This window comes from Trachemys scripta, chromosome 3, assembly GCF_013100865.1.
Source record: "Trachemys scripta elegans isolate TJP31775 chromosome 3, CAS_Tse_1.0, whole genome shotgun sequence".
Lineage (NCBI taxonomy): Eukaryota > Metazoa > Chordata > Testudines > Emydidae > Trachemys > Trachemys scripta.
In genome coordinates this window covers 64,325,109-64,341,954 of record NC_048300.1, presented here as the reverse complement: position 1 = coordinate 64,341,954, position 16,846 = coordinate 64,325,109, and positions in this window count along the sequence as shown.

The following is a 16,846-nucleotide window of genomic DNA, read 5'->3' as shown; positions in this document are numbered from 1 at the left end:
CATGTTATTGTTCCTGTTTTGTAACTGAGTGACTTATTATCCAAATAATGAATCAGCTCCTTCTAAGAAGAGGAGTGATTAATTCACTGGGATTTTGCTTCTCTCATAGAGAGGCTGAGCACTTTAAGGAGATAATAGGAGATAAGCAGTCCTAGCTAGGGAATCTTAGGAAACTTTAAAACTTTACCTTTTCTCTTTTCTGCAAAAAGAGATTTATGGGTCTGATCCAAAGCTCACTGAGGTCAACGGGCGCTATTATTTTTATTATTAATATTTATTATTTGTATGATGATCGTGTGAAGGGACCCCCAGTTGTAGATTAAGGCCCCATTGTACTAACTACTGGACAAATATATAGACCTTTCCTGTCCTCAAGACCTTACAACTTTCCATTGACTTCACCAAGCAGTAGCTCAGACCTGTATTTGGCTATGTATGTTGACCCTAGATTTAAAAATAGCTGGGTTCTTTCATGGCTGGGGAAAAGGGAGAGATGTAAAATATTGGAAGTAAGAATTATTGGCTGTTTACCAGATATTATATTCAGTTTTCAGATTCCCACCCAATGATTTATTTGTTAGCTGTGCGCACATCTTTGCAAAATGTGCTTTGTGGCCACATGCTTGGAACTCTTTTATTTGTTTAAGTGCCCAGGGTGGGTTGGGATCTGTTGAGTCATGTGTTCTATCCCCCATATATATGAGGGGGGGGGAATTCAAGAACCAATTAAGGTTGCTGAGTGACAACAATGTGCTCACCAGTCATATTACTTATAACATCAGCTCTGGAATTGAGCCATACAAGGAATTTGACATCCCAGCTATTGGCCCAAAATATGCTGTACATTCTGTCATGTAACTGCAACATCAAAGACTTCCATGCAAGAGCATTATAATTTGTCTACATAAATGCACATTTTACAATACCACCGATTCCTTCTTCCTGACTGCAGGAGAGAGACATAAATCACTGGAAGCAAAGATTAATTGGCACAGTAGCTGAGTGTCTTCAAGAGGGTCATGATTCAAATACCAAGTGGTGTTGTGCTGCTCAGAGAAGTGCATCAACAGCACCTGAAAGTGGCAGTTCAGAAATGGGTGGGTTGTGCAAGACAGCCTCAAGGATACCTCCAAGCTCTGGGAAGATTCAGCTTAAACTGAATAGATACTGTAATGTTCAGTATAAGCATTAAGATGTCAGGTTGATTGGAGACATGGCACAGCACTTCTATTAACTGCATGAATACTCTGTTCAGACTGAGTCTCCTCAAGTTTCTGGAAACATCTTGGTCATACTGAGCATTCTCAGAGGTTTCTCCAGCCACTAACATAATCACACCCATATTGTCATTATATCTACTCCTTAGCACAGTCATTCTCACAGACATAACAAGCTGCCAATTCTTATATTCTCCCCTTTTTAATTACTTTAATTTCCCTACAACATATAACTTCCCTGTAAGCTATAAGTAGTAAAGACATTTTGAAATGTTCATTACAAATTCATATACAAAGATATCTATGCCTTAGTTGAGAAACTGCCAACAAGCTAATTGGTGCCAAATTTGATGAGGGGTTGTACGATGAGACTACCTGGCCACCATGGACTAGACCAAGCCCAAGTAATTTTACAGAGACTACTGAACAGTATTGATTATAATGATTTTTAATCACAACCAGCCTGGGACAGATCTGATCTAGTGACAAAAGGTTCTATATCCTCTTACCAATCCTCAGAGAAATCCAGATCCACAAATCTAATTTTAACTGTATTAAAAGTACTCAAAATATGATTTTCTTCTACAATAGCTAAATATTTCACACAGGATACCTCCGTTGCAGGAACACTCTCCAGCCAATCCAGTTCTTTCTTTCACAATTCTCATTGCATAAATATGGGAACACTCTTAAAAAGCAACACACTTTCCTCCTTTTAAAATGTTTATTGCGGTAGGGTATAAATATCTTGCTTAGCTATGGATTCTAGGACTGTTTCTGAAATCCTTACTGATGTTTAGTAGCACTCACTCATGTGAAGATTTCCACTGGTTTCAGGGGAACTAAGGCGCTACTCAAAGTAAATAAATAAATAAAGATGGCAGAACCAGATCCTTTAAGAAAAGGAAATGCTGCAATGAAATAGAATATTGCAGTGCAGAATATTTTAAGGGTCTTCTCTCTACATTTGTCCAAGCAATAACTACAAGAATCTGGCATATTAACATTTGCACAGCTTGTTTTTTTAATAAGAAAAAGGTTATTTTCATTAAAATAAACCTAAATATTGATGAAAATACCATATATGATCAAATTTGATAACAGTCAAATGAGATGTAGAATATAAATTTAAAAGGAACATTTCAAAGAATGTACAATTTTGCTTTTTTGATAATCATTACAGTTACAATTTTTGCTGTGATATGCAAAGACATTTTTGATTGTGTTCTGCCTGCTGCTGTAGGTTAGATACACAAATAGATTTACATTAAATGAACTTTTAAAAATACATTTAGAGTATTAAAGCTTATATTCACTTGAATTTTGCTGATGATGACTCTACAATTTTATGTAAGTTTTTTTGTTTACATGAAACCCTACCCTAATTGCTTTCAATTCTTCTGTTTAAAATTGGAGATATTACTTGATAAGAATTTCAGAATTCTAATTTTTTTATTCTTTAGTATTTATGTTTAAAATTCTAACAGTGGGCAAGGAGATAACTCTCTGATGGTTAGAAATTGGTGTTGCACGTATTTTACATAGATTTAAACAGGGGGGGGTCTCCATTATGAACTTTATAAAAACTATATGCCAAAACCTAATGCCACATTATAAACAATTCTACCCGATTATACTGATTCATCATCTCTATTCTCTAGTGATTTTTGAGAAGTAAAATACATACTCTGTGGGCCTATTTGCCCACCCGTTCCCGTTCCCACATCCCCACCAGGATATCAGAAAATTCATGGGGATAAAGAGGAGGAACTCGCCACGTGATTCATATAATTATTTTCACCCTAGTTGGTCTGTTGAGAAGGCCAGGATTTACCCCCCTCATCCCCATGTATTGGACTAAGGGGTCAGCACACTAACCCTGCAGAAACAACACAGAATGGATTTTTAGTGAGAGGTCAGGTGGTACCAGATTTGCTTGTTACTTTGGGTATGCTCATTTCTTAGGGTTACTCTTCTGGGGGGGGGGGTTGCTGTAATTCTATTAATGTACTGCTTGTGTCACTTGTGTCCTCATAAGGAGCTCTACTTCTCCCTTCTGCAAGTTCCCTTCCAACAGAGCTATCCTGCAGGATCTAGGTTCCCCAGGGCTGGGTTCCGCCAGCCCCAGAATCAGATGAGCACTCACACACATTAACAGAGCACGTCTGAGTGGACCAGGTCAATCAGCACTCCCAAGCTGACTCCTTATATGTTCTTGGATTCAGCAGGCTGGGCCAAACAGCACTTCCAAGCTGCCCCGCTCATATGCCATGGGCACTGCACTGGAATAGAATACGCCAGAGCAGACTGGGTCAAGCAGCACTTTCAAGCTGCCACCCTCCTATGCCACAGGTTCAGTATGTCCCTATCCCCCCTTTCATGTTACAGTTGTTCTGGTAGTAACCCACTTGATGAGCAAACCCACTGGGATTTTTGGGCACTGCAGGGATCTTTAGCTTAGGTAAGAGGAGTGTTGCTGCAGATAAATGGGGAAGCCAAAAAACACAAAAGAGAGATAGAGAAGGAAGCAATCAGCTTAACCATAAAAAGTTATTTATTGCTAGGTAATAACCATACAAGGAGAGCCAAACAAAACAGTTACAATATTAAATCTAGCTTAAAATTTGATTACAGAAGTCAGGTTTAGAAAACTATAACTGATCACGCAAGTCAGGGTTAGAAAGTATACCTAGATGGATCAAGGGAGAACACTAGATTTGTTTGTGGGTAAACTGATGGCTCAAGGGAATATACCAAAGTTGTTTTTTCAGGCTAGATAAGAGGAACTGATCATTCCTGGCAATGGGCTGTGTTCCTTCGAGGGAGCTCACAATGCAATTAGGCAGCTTCAGTATTTTGAATACCAGTAAACGATTTATTACTAGAATTGGTCTGATAACTACTGAGATGAGTTTGTGCAGGAGTGGGTTCATTAACATCTGGAGCAGAGATTCCCCCAACATGCAGTGCTTCCCTGCTTTTCTGGTCCCAGAATTCAGTGCAGTTCTTGGCTTGGAATCTCTGTTCTCCATTCTGCATGCTAATGGAGATGCCTCCCTCTCCCATCTTCGAAGCAAATGAGGCTAGGGGAGTTGCCTTAAACCTGTCGCCCTTGTCCGGGGGAAGGGGGCTTAGGTGTGTCTCCCACTGCTTTTTCATTGCTTTTTGTAAGTCTTTCTTCTGATCGGTTTTGGTTCAAGCAGAAGCTGGCGGAGGGTGGTCCTTTGTGAGTCAGACAGGCTGGATACTGTGCCCTGGTTCCCCAAGAACACAGAGCTGACAGGTAACACAGGGCAATCTGTGAAGAGGTCCTGTACTTCCATGATGGCTCTGGTATCCTGAGTTCCCACACCATACCACACCACCTGGCCTCTTAGAATCACAGAGTGAGGAGACCATGGAAAGGTAACACAGCCCTGGTTAGGGGTGGTGTGGATTGCCCCCAAACCTTACACTCCTCCCCATACACATACCCTATCCCTGCCATCCCCTGCATGAAAATCTTGGGGATACAATTGGTTCCTGTAGGTTGAAATTAGAAAGGAGTGGGAAGCATGACACCCACAGGTACAAACATGGCCAGAATAACCAGACTAGCCAAGGAAATAGACTTCAGGCTGTTTAATAGCAGGAAGATATCAGAAAGTTCATGCTGTGCACCACTTTGGAGTCGATCGTCACATACCAAACTGGTGGATGCGCAGTTACATGCTGCCATGCGTATCATCTCTGGCACCCTGCGTCCGACTCCACTCCCAGTTCTGAGCAATATTGCTCCTCCTCATATCAGACTAAAGGTTGCCACTGGCAAGTTACTGGAGAAAGTACGTGCCAACTCAAGCCTGCCACGGCACAATGACCTTTTTAAACCACCAGCTGCACGTTTGCTGTCATGTCGCCCATTATAGTCTCAACTGTCACACCAGGATGTTAGGGTGGAAACATTCTGGCGAGAGGAATGGATATCTGTTTTGCCTCGTCACCAACCCCACAATCTGCCCGCCTAGTTTTGACCTGCCCCGTCGCCAATGGTCCCTGTTGAACAGGTTCTGGACCGGGCCAGGTTTCTGTGCAGCCAACCAGTATTGCTGGGGCCTTTGTGACAGCCCTTTGTGCGGCTGTGGTGCAACACAGACGATGACGCACATTGTCGAGGAATGCCTGCTGACTAGGTTCAGCAGTGGCCTACAAGAACTGCATCACGCCACTGAAGATGCCATCGCTTGGCTAGCCGACTATGCACATGCTAAATAAATAGTGACTAGAAACAGAAGTAGAGATCAGAATGGCCATCTGGTGCAAACAGCTTCCTGATTCCTTCCATATTGCAAAGTATGGCCTGCAGACAAAAAAAGTAAAATTGCAGGCTGAGTGGCTATGCTGTTTTTGTCCTGATAGATTACAAACAGTGATGAACACAACCTTTTCTTCAAACCGACACACACCATAGTATTTGCTGTTTATGCTTAAAATAAATAGGTACTTTCTTTGGAAACCCCAAAACCCAGTACATTAACTCCTCAACTGCTACAATAAAGCTGTTTTATGTACAATGAAATTATTCCTATAGGATATGAGAGACAATTACAGTAGGGATATGGTGTATGACTATAATAATTCTATCAGCTATTGTAAAGCTAGCATGACTTGAAGAACAAATTGACGGTTGAAGATCTTCTGAAAACTTCTACTCACTGGTTGTTAAACTGTTGCCTACAGATTCTGGGTGGTGTACGAAGTGTTGACTGATTGCCTAGCACTGTTTTCTCTTCCTTGTTTTTAGCTGCTTGTATAGACACCAAGGCTCATTGTGCTGAAGAGACAGACCCCTGTAAACAAAGAGAAAAAGGGCATGTAGCAACCTCTGTTATGGGCTGCTGCTATATAAAAAAAGGAAGAGTGGACTAGAACCATATTTAACTAGTGGATCTTATACAGATTCATAAATTACAAGGTCAGAAGGGACCATTGTGATCATCTAGTCTGACCTCCTGCATAACATCCCTGGATTAATTTTCCCTGAAAAACATCCAAACTTGATTTAAAAATTTCCAGTGATGGCAAATCTATCACAACCCTTTGGCAAATTGCTCCAATGGCTAATTACCCTCACTAGTAAACATTTTCACGTGATTTCTAGCCAAATTAAGTTCAGCTTGCAGCTGTTGGATCTTATTATATGCTTGTCTGCTAGACTGAAAAGGTTTTATCAGATTTCTGTTCCCCACGTAGTTACTTATAGACTGTGATCAAGTAACCCCTTAACTTTCTCTTTGATCGCTAAACAGATTCAATTCCTTGAGTTCGTCACTATAAGCATGTTTTCCAATCCTTTAATCATTCTTGAGGCTCTTCTCTGAACCCTCTCAAGTTTTCAACCTCAAAATTGGACACAGTATTCCAGTAGTGGTCAGACCACTGCCAAATTGAAAGGTAATGTGATCACCCTACTCCTACTCAATATTTCCTTGTTTATACATTCAAGGACTGCATCAGCCATTTTGGCCACAGCATTCCACTGGGAGTTCTTAGTTCATCGCATCACTTAATGAAAGAAAAGACCCAGCTTTGGCAGGCACAGCAAAACAAACTGGTTTGTTCATGAGCAAGGGGAAGACAAAATATATGACTATCAATGTCCCAAAAGCAACCAGTTGTCAGAGAAACACGAGAAGAAGTAAGAGAGTGAAGTGTTCAATGATGGTTACACGATACTAGAGGTTAAGCAATGAATATCAAAAGCAGCAAACAGCTTTCTTAAACTTGGAAAGATTTGGAAAGGTAGCATGATAGGTACTGTGTCTGCCTTTATGGAGCGGTGTCATGGAAATCTACAAAAGAAATTGATAAGGAGATCAGCTCGTTCTGAAGTAAATGACTGAACAAAATATTCAGAGTCCATTGAAAAGAGTTACTAGCAACATCAAAAATTCTAAGCAGAGTAAACTGACCTAAAGCATCAAACATGGTAAGAAGAAGATGATGGACATATTTAGGACATGCTTTAAGGATACCACCAATACCACTTCCATGTCAAGTGATAATATGGATACCACCTTGGAAGAGAAAAAGAGGGGGGTGACCTAGGGAAAACGTAGCACACAACAATAGAAAAAGAGGACAGATTCATCAGCATGACACTCAGAAGCCTGAACAGACCAGCACAAAACCAAAATATATGATGGAAACTGATGGACACTCTATGCACCTGAGGCATGGGAGGATAAAGAAAGAAGATTTAATAAATGTGTTAAGCACCAACAGTGTGCTTAGTGCTGCACAGTACACAAAATATGGACCATCCCTTCCTCAACTTCTTGCAGTCTACACAGATAAACATTGTGATTTGACTCTATTCAAACAAATAAACTCATTGTATTAAAGATCAATTAAGCTACATACGTATATGGCTAATATTATTTTTCCCTGGGAACAACTGTTGAAATGGCCACAAGAAAGTTATGCAGTTCTAAATGGGAATGGAAGCTGGTCCCTGAAGTCATCTCTCTAACTTCTGAGTTAGAGACTTGGAGCCTAATGCTGCCCTTGTTTATACTTGTGTAACCCAGCTGGCATCAGCAAGATTGCACAGGTGTAAATGAAGTCACAATTTGGCCTCTATTATACACAGCCAAAGATTATTTGGTATCATGAAATTACCATGAGACTATATAGCGTGGGCAGTGCTGCCCCAGGAGCAGACCAGGGACTGAAGTGTGACTCAGACTGACAGTTAAGTCATTGCTTCTCCTCTGCTCCATGGGGAAGCAAGCTGTGTTAATGCTACGTATGGCACAGCTAACTTCTGCCTTTGTCTCGACTCAGCTGCATTGGCCAGCACAATGAGAGGCAGTGCGAAGCCAAGGCTCCACCCACGCCTCGTCTCCATCTACTTGCCATGGAGCCATACTGGCAGCTCTGTGGAACCTGCTCTCTCTTACATATGGACTAGTGAGTCATATTAGGGAGCTCACGAATGAGCCTTTAGGGAGTTGTGGACTAAATTCCAGCCATCTGCTCTTTGGCTTGTCAGGTTTTAAGCTCTTTCAGAAAAGATACAATATAATATATAAAACTATGTGTTTCTCTTGGAAGAAAACTTATAAAAACTATCTTTTTAAAAGCTGCTTTTTAAAAATCCCGCCAATACTCTTGGCTTTGGCTGGTCCTTTTTCTTTTATCTTAGTGAATCCTGCCTCGCTGGAATTCATTAATGGCCCAAAACATAATCAGAAATAACCCAGACAGGAAAAAAAAAACAATTAAAACTGAAGCGAATTTGCATCTCTAACTCATGCCAATTGCATCATCTAATTTCAGGTTAAATTAAGTGTACATTACTGTTAGCGCTCAGTAACAGAAACTGTTAAGCAGCTCAACTACAGAGTCCACACACATACACGCACATTTTCCCTGATTAATTTAATTATCATGCTTTATTAAAAATGAGCAAGTAATTAAAACCTACCTGAAAGGTGAATCTTTATGTCCTTCATACTCCGTTTACATTTTGCTCAGAGTAAGGGTCATGAAATGATCGACAGTGCCTCAATTTTCTAATTTCTGTTTCTGTTTTTAAAACTACCTGGCATCAGTTTTATAATAGCTCATAGCTCATTTCTGACAGGATCAACTAAGCAACAGATTTTTTTCAAGCTTAGTTAGTTCCTGTATTTAATAGTAATGTATGTTTTCATTACTTTAATTGCTTTATTTACAACTTAATGTATTGATTTAATATTTGAATGCAACAATTCATAATTATGACATTAATTTATAACAAAAGATGAAAATATTAAAAATATAAAATATTCAGCTTAGAGCAACCTTTTGATCTCTAATTAACCTTAGCTTGGCAAGACACAAGACAGAAGCAGAAAATACAAGAGCAGTAAATTCCGCCTTCAGCAGGAGCAATGTTTTATATCTAGAGTGAGTGATTTAGAGACAACTGAAAATATATACCTAATATTCCCACTTTTTCTCTAGAAAATATACAACACCTTGTTCTGTGGCCTCCAATTCAGAAATATGTCCCTGTTCAGGAAGTACATGCTTAACTTAAGTGCATGCTTAAATCCTATGGGGAATCCCATCGATGGGACTTAAGCATGTGCTTAATTGCTTTCCTGAATGGGGACCTGTGTCATAAGAGAATTAAAGGTTACAAGAAAGGAGACATTTATTGGTGCATCACAAGAATTATTAGGATACTCATTAATGGTTTCATTCTGTTTGCAAAGCCTAGAATCCTTTCCTCATGACAGCAATGACTCCACCATTTCCATTCAGTCATTAGGATGGACAATTTATATTAATCTCAGAATCTAACAGATTTTCAACCTGCAAGCCTAACTGCCTCTGATACACTGACATATAATGGAGAACATGGGGGTTTTGAAGTAGGAAGGAAGATCTCCTTGCATCAAGAGCATATGATACCATAGGAGTATCCATATTTTTTTTCCATAGATCCCTTTCTATATTTGTGTTTGTGCTCCAGTGCTATTGAACAACCCCCCAGACATACATTCCCCAGACAAATGTAGGGAGAGAGCGTTCAGTGCCTCCCTAAGCCATGGACAGCAAAAATGAACGAAGCTCAACTAAAATGTATTCCCCAAAATGGATTGGCTGGGATACATCTGCTAAATATACAGCCAGTTAAGTGGATCCTAAAGTATAAAAATTATTTACAGGTAATAGATAAACAAGACAAAAAAGAAAGAACAAACCTATATATTCATTAATTATAGTACAGTATAGCATAGTATAATATATATTACCCAGTAAGAGTTAAAAAAATAGTGACAGCAGAAGAAAGGAGGGTTTCATCATTAGTTCAGATATCACTTTTGCCAGTAGGACGTGGGGCTAATAGAGTAGGTCTGCCTTCTCCAATAACGGTGGCATCAGCAGTTTCACCCTGAGCTGTCAGATGTTATAGAATCATAGGATTAGAAGAGACTGCCAACATGCCGGATTTGTTGCACCTAAACCATCCAAGATAGATGGCTAGCCAGCCTCTTTTTGAAGGTCTCCAGTGAAGGAGATTCCATGACTTCCCTAGGCAGTATGTTCCATTGTCCTACTGTTCTTACAGTTAGGAAGTTACATCACTTTTGCTGACAGGGGCTGGAGTTAAAGAAAGGAGCACGGCCTCCCTAACAGCAATGGCAGAGGAGGAAGGGTGGGTTCACCCAAGCTCCCCATCTCTGCCAGAGGTGCCAGTGTATTGGTGATTGCTGAAGGGGGTCGGTAGTCCCCAGTTTGTTTTAATTTGTTAGATCGAATGCATAGTTTAGCTATTTCCTTTCCTTTGACATGATACATTTTGATCAGATCTCACCATATTCATGCTGAAATAAGGTGGAGTTTGCTTGCTGTGCTATCGTTACAAGGTTTGTTTCAAGTATCTTCTACATTTTAAATTGTTTATTCACTTATTAGTGTGTTCATTGTGTTGGAGTTATGGGCTAAGTTAAATTGACCACAAGCTCTGTTGTACCATGTTCAGAAGAATATTATTGGGAGTGTATGCTAGAAGGAACTAGTATTTGGTGCATAGTACTATACATTCTGGTTCAGGGTTGAGACTATGAGTATGTCTAACTTCTTGCTGGAGGTGTCACTCAGTGATCAAGCTAGTATGCTAAAAATAGCAGAGTGGCTGTGGCCGCTGGGCAGCGGCTCAGACTAGCCACCTGTGTACATACCTAGGATCCCAGATAGGATGTAGTCAAGTGTAAACATATCCTTAGAGACTATCTTGCCAATTAGGGAACCAAGAGAAGGTGAACCTTTCAGAACTTCCTGATACTGTTGAGAAGAGGGAACCTACAGTAACTCCTGTTCTGGCTTCTGGTTTTGGGGTTTCTCCGTGCGCCTCTTGAACAAACCTTGGTGGTTATCTTCTTACCATTTCCTCGTCTCTATTTTCTGGAGGTATTGACGGGATTGTGGACTCATGGAAGAAGAATAGGCTGTGGTTTGCTGTGCCAGGTAAGACTGTGATTCACTAAAAATATCTATGCTACTCTACATAGGTCCTATACCGTGTTCATCACCTAGTATCTGCGTGCCTTATCTGGCTCCAACCTCAGAGAATACCCAACCAGCCCACGCTTTTTAGGGTCTCTTTTACTCCTGGCAGCTTATCTGGTTTCTGTGTTATGCTGCTCTTAGTGAGCTAAATGCTACAAACAATATGATACAACATGAGAGGAAGCTCTAACCATGGATAGTCAATAGGAAAGAGCACACTCCACACTGAAAATGGCTAGTCCATCATTTTCAGCCCTCTCCATAATATATTATTTCAGTACTATCTGTAGCCTCTTTTGCAATGAACATAAAGACTCAGGTCCTCTGCCCCTACTCGCCTTATATCCTCTTGCTGCAGTGCATAATTTTTTAGGGATATAACTAACAGCGTGAAGGAAATAAAACCTGAAGCATAGCAACTAATAAGACAAGAGTAGGGGTATTTGAAACAATCACTTGCGTAAAATAAGATTCTTGAACGAGATGGGAGAAATACACTATATTCCCAGGACTGCCCCTCTGAAGAGCTTTTGCAGGCTTCCCTCTCCTGTATTCACATCAGGGCAGCATAACCATTTGAACACCACTCACTAAACATGACTATTCCTATTCCCAAAGTAAGACCCCAGGATTCTTGATACATAGCCGGTGCCGAAAGATGAGTTCCTCTCAATGCATAAGCAGCAGATAGAATTTACCTAAGTTATTAACAACTGAAAAGGGTGTATAGAATAGAAACACTTAGGCAACCTTAACTCCAGCTGCTGATGATTCTTCAATAATATGGGAAAATCATATGGCTTCTATTCTATACACTCTTTTCAGTTGTTAATAACTTTCTGAGTCTTCTGCCTTTCAGGCTAATATATTTTTCGACATGTGTAATAAAGATTTGATACACAGGATTGCCAGTGTTATAGGTTGGGTTAAATTTCATTGAAGCTGGTAGTAACCACTAACCTTCATTTAAGACAGCTGTCAGAAACAGCTAAGGTCCTTAATAGCAGCCCCCACCCAAAACACAGGTACATGCAAGACTGCCAAGGAATTTTTGCCAGGTATTGTTTTGGGTAAGTGCTTGTCCCTTCCCCCCACCCCAAGTAAGAAACACAGATTGAAAACAGGTTTTTTTTTCATTGGCTAGTTGAGTGGTTTGATTATGTTATAACCGTATTTAATTCCCCTACAAAACACAAGAATGACTTAGTCATATCATCAAATTATGCTATTTACATTATAGGTGTCCATATTCTGTAGTTTAAATTAATAAGAAGAAAAAAGAAACAAAATTGAAAACCCTGCCCCTGCCCCTGCTTTTTTTCAATACTATTGAGTTGGCAGAGCCTCTTTGAAATTTCCCTTTCATTATGAATATTAATTTAGGTGTTTTTCCTAATGATGTAGCCTTTTGAATTCAAAGAGTGTTCAAAGAGATCCACATTCCTGCAATGTACAATGGCCAGACAGGCTGGGGGATATGTAATTTTCAAGCAAAGATTTCTACTGGGATTTCCTCCCTTCTGTTTCTCTCTGTGGGGGGTAGTTAGCTGGGCAGGCTGTACCTTTTTCTCTCAAAACTGAACATTGGATGTTTTTGTGGGAGAAAATAAAGAGACTTTAAACATATTTTTCTGCTCCCTTTCTGTTTTTTCTTTCCCCCAAACACTCCCTGATTATTTTGATATTAAAACTATGCACAAATGCTTTATTTTACAGCTGTAAAAGCCTGTTTCACTTGTGATTCCCATGAAAAATTCCCAGGCATGGTGCCTTTTGCTCCTGCTCCTTGAGGCTGCTGATCTCCTTATCTAAAAACCCATATTGGCTTCCAGGGCTGCCTACTGAGTCCCTTGCACTCTCCTCCTGACACCTTGTCTGCTTACACTCTCCACCTGACACCATGTTCACTTTGGTTCCTAGGAAGTGACATCTCTAATGGCACTGGAACAATTTTTATAGTGGTGATGCCGAGAGCCATTGAACCAAAGTGTAAACCCTGTAAATAATGGAAACCACCCCCCACATCCCTAGGTCCAGCAACTATGGATATCTCCGAGGTAAGCTGCATCCTGCAAGAGACCAAGCTCCCTCGCTCCCTCCCCCTGCAGTGTCTGTCTTTATTTCTTTTTATGGTTTTGTTTTGGTTTATGAAATCTAGTGATTTTATTTGTATAGACAGTTTTGCATTGGCAAATGCACTGTACAGGGCCTTATCCCAAGCCCATTGAAGTCAATGTAAACACACACTGACTACAATAGGCTTTGGGTCAGACCCATACAGAGGAATAAAGCTCTAAGAGGGTTTAACCCTCTGTAGGGTCTAGATTTAATTCTGAGTTCCCCATTTTGTTATGTATGAAAGACTTTTCCCTGCAAGGTGGAATGTTTTCATAGGGTCTTCTTCTGTATGTGTTAGTTGGTCATAGACCCAAACAAGAGAATGTCCTCTGGGAAAGGTCATCAGAGAGCCTTGATTATTATCTGTGGTTTGTTTGGAATAATTAATAGGTAGGTGCCTTTCAAAGAACTGGGACTGTAACTGTCCTGTAACAACCACCCTACTCGTCATACAAATTTGTCTTGGAGTTATATTTGTGGTGGACATGAGGAGTCTGACATTTGTTTCCATATTTTATTCGATGCCATTTCGGTTAATCAAAATACATTAGGAGCTGGATTCAATGCCCAGAGAAATCAATGGAAAGTCGGACTTCAATAGGTTTTGGATCAGAACCTACCTGCTTTTGCACCCAAAGATTTCTAAACTTCAGGAGGCAATTGAATGCCTTCTGATTACACTGCACTCTGTTTCTTTAACTCAAGAGAATATAAGAACACAAATGAGTCTTAAAGGTGCGTCTCATGCTATTATTCAAAAAATTCTTATTACAAAGAAATACAATTATTATTAAATAATTTTAAAGGTAGATATTTATGAATAGTGGGCATACCAAAGCGCTCGGAGGAGTCTTGCCCCTGTGGTTGGAATACATGTTCTTCTAAAATTTTATTTGAGGAAGCCAGACCTGTACTAATGCAGGTAGAAGGATTCTTATTTCTTTTGTTAAAAATTCTGTAACTGAAGTGATGATGGAAAGGTCTACTGAATCAGCTTGTACACTCATTATATTTATTTTCTCCATATAGAAAGAGAGTATTTCACCATCTGTAAAACAGAAAAGATAGCTACACAGAGTATGAAGATAAATATATATATTCCTGTTTGATCATTGTAGGAAAGCTTAGTTACCGAAGTATACAGTATTTTGAAATTCTGAAATATGAGTTTTAAAGTATCATTGCTAAGGAATTTGTGTTTTATTCTGCAAAATACTGTATTCTAATATGACCCCTTTTAATTTGATGAACCCAGTTGCCTTCTTTTAATCTAACACTCCAGTCTCCCATGATCAGTGGGAAGAACTGAAATATGAACTTAGTACTGGATGATGTGACATCCTAAGAACTTTTGCTTACCAGAGTTTAGTAAATTGTCATGTTTATTATGACCCAGTAATTGAATTGCCTACAGAGATGCTATCACATGATATTCAATAATAGCAATCATTTTAGAAAAGTGATTTCCAGTCAGATATAGTTTTGTATAATGCCTATTTTTGTTCCTGTTTTCTGTTGTTATTGTTAATGTTTATTATAGGCAAGATTTTCAGATATGGTTAGTAATTTGGTGTTCTTCAGTTTTTTGGTTGCTTACTTGAAACATGTTAAATGGGATTGATTCTCAGCAAGAGGGCACTCCACATTTTCTGCAAATCAGGCTGTGATGTGGCAGACAGACTCCACAGTGGCTGGGGAAGGGTAAATGAGAACCTGTGGGCTTAATCAGCCCTACTCCATTACACCTGCAAGAGGTGTCAAGGCAGGACAGAGGAATTAAAAGAGGAAAAGTCCATCTCACTAGTTGCTGACTGGGAAAAGGAGTGGACCCTGTGCTAGCTTCCTGAAAAACAGCCCTGGCTGGGGCCAGAGGAAACCTAGGGACTGCCTGGAGGAAGGCTGGGCTGAGGACAGGGGCTATCCTGAGACTTCTAGATATCAGAGACTCCCTGGGGAAGGTAGGCCTGGTGCAGGACCTCTACATTTGCTTTGTTCCTTGTATCTAATCTATATTCCTTTGGGGATCTATGGAGGAATGTGCCAAGGAATAGGCTGTGAAAAAGCCCTAGAGACTGAACTATTAACTAGAGAGTTCCTGGGCTAGCACCCAGAAGAGTAGCTGGCTTCCTCCACTGGCCCACCAAGGACAGCAATGTGCAGACCCTCGGAGATACGGGCTGGAAGACCGCTAAAGCCTGAGGTTTGGCTGAAGACCTGGTGTAAAGCCCATGGACTATTGTGGCCCTGGACTCAGTTTACGCTGGAAGGGATGGAATTAGATATGACTTGGCTGGAGGGCTGAGTCATGAGAAGCGGGCCACTGTAGGGCCAGAGTAGCTGTTGTAAGTGGGTATTAGAGAAGAGGACCTTGCTATGCATGCCCAGCCATGAGGGGGCATGTAGGTGGTGAGTTACACTTCTATATAGGCCCTCTACAGTACCTCAAGTTGGCCACCCAAAATCACTAGTCACTTATGAAAATCTTAGACTAGTTGTTTAGTCCCAGCATTGTGTCTGGCTCTGTACAACACACAAATAAAAGTAGTCTTTGTATACTTATAGTGTAAAGTGCAGACATGAAATCACAGAAATGGCATTAATTTAAAATATTGTGTGTGTGGGGGGGGGTTGTTTCGTTGGTCTTTTAACCATTTGTTATCATCTCCTATTTCCTATATAATGTTGGCATGAAAAGGTTACTGGACTGAACTGGGTGAGTTGTTGTTACAGTATTGCCAACTCTCTCGATTTTTACTGTAAGTCTTGCAATATTTGGTGTTTTTTCTTAAAACCCCTGAGCTCCTGGAGTCATGTGAATACATGAGAATCTCAGCTTTGTTTTACTTAAAATGAAAAAAAAAATGTTTCTAGCTCTCATGGTTGCATAGATAAGCTTGAAAACATGATCCCTAACAGCTCCCATGTCAAAATCCAAAACTTACTATTTAAAAACAAAAAACATGATTTTTAAGCTAATTTCATTTTTCAAGGCCTGAAGGATACATTCATAAAAAGACTTAAGTGCCTATCTGCCACTTTAGGTGCCTTAATCCCAGAGTGAAGCCCCACTGAGATTCACAAAACCCCACTCAGCTGCCCCTGAACCTTGCTGCATGCTTGTGCTCTCTCTCTCTCCGGCTCAATATTGAAGCTGTTTTACTGTGGGTAAATTTTGAAAAAAATCATTGGGAAAGAGAGAGCAGGCATGAGAATGACTCTGTAGGCTAGGGATTAATGTGGTGAAGTGGGGGACTCAGGATCCAGTCCCCCCGCTCTAATAACTTTTTAAAAAAATTATTCATGCAAAGTAGAATGGCTTTGACAGGAGAGACTGAGGGAGCGCCATATTAGAATATCACAAAGCCCAGTGGTTAGGGCACTCATTTGAGAAGTAGCAAATGCTAGTTCAAATCCCTTCTCCCCATCCTGGTGGACAGCCGTAAACCAGGGGTTTCCTACATCCCAAG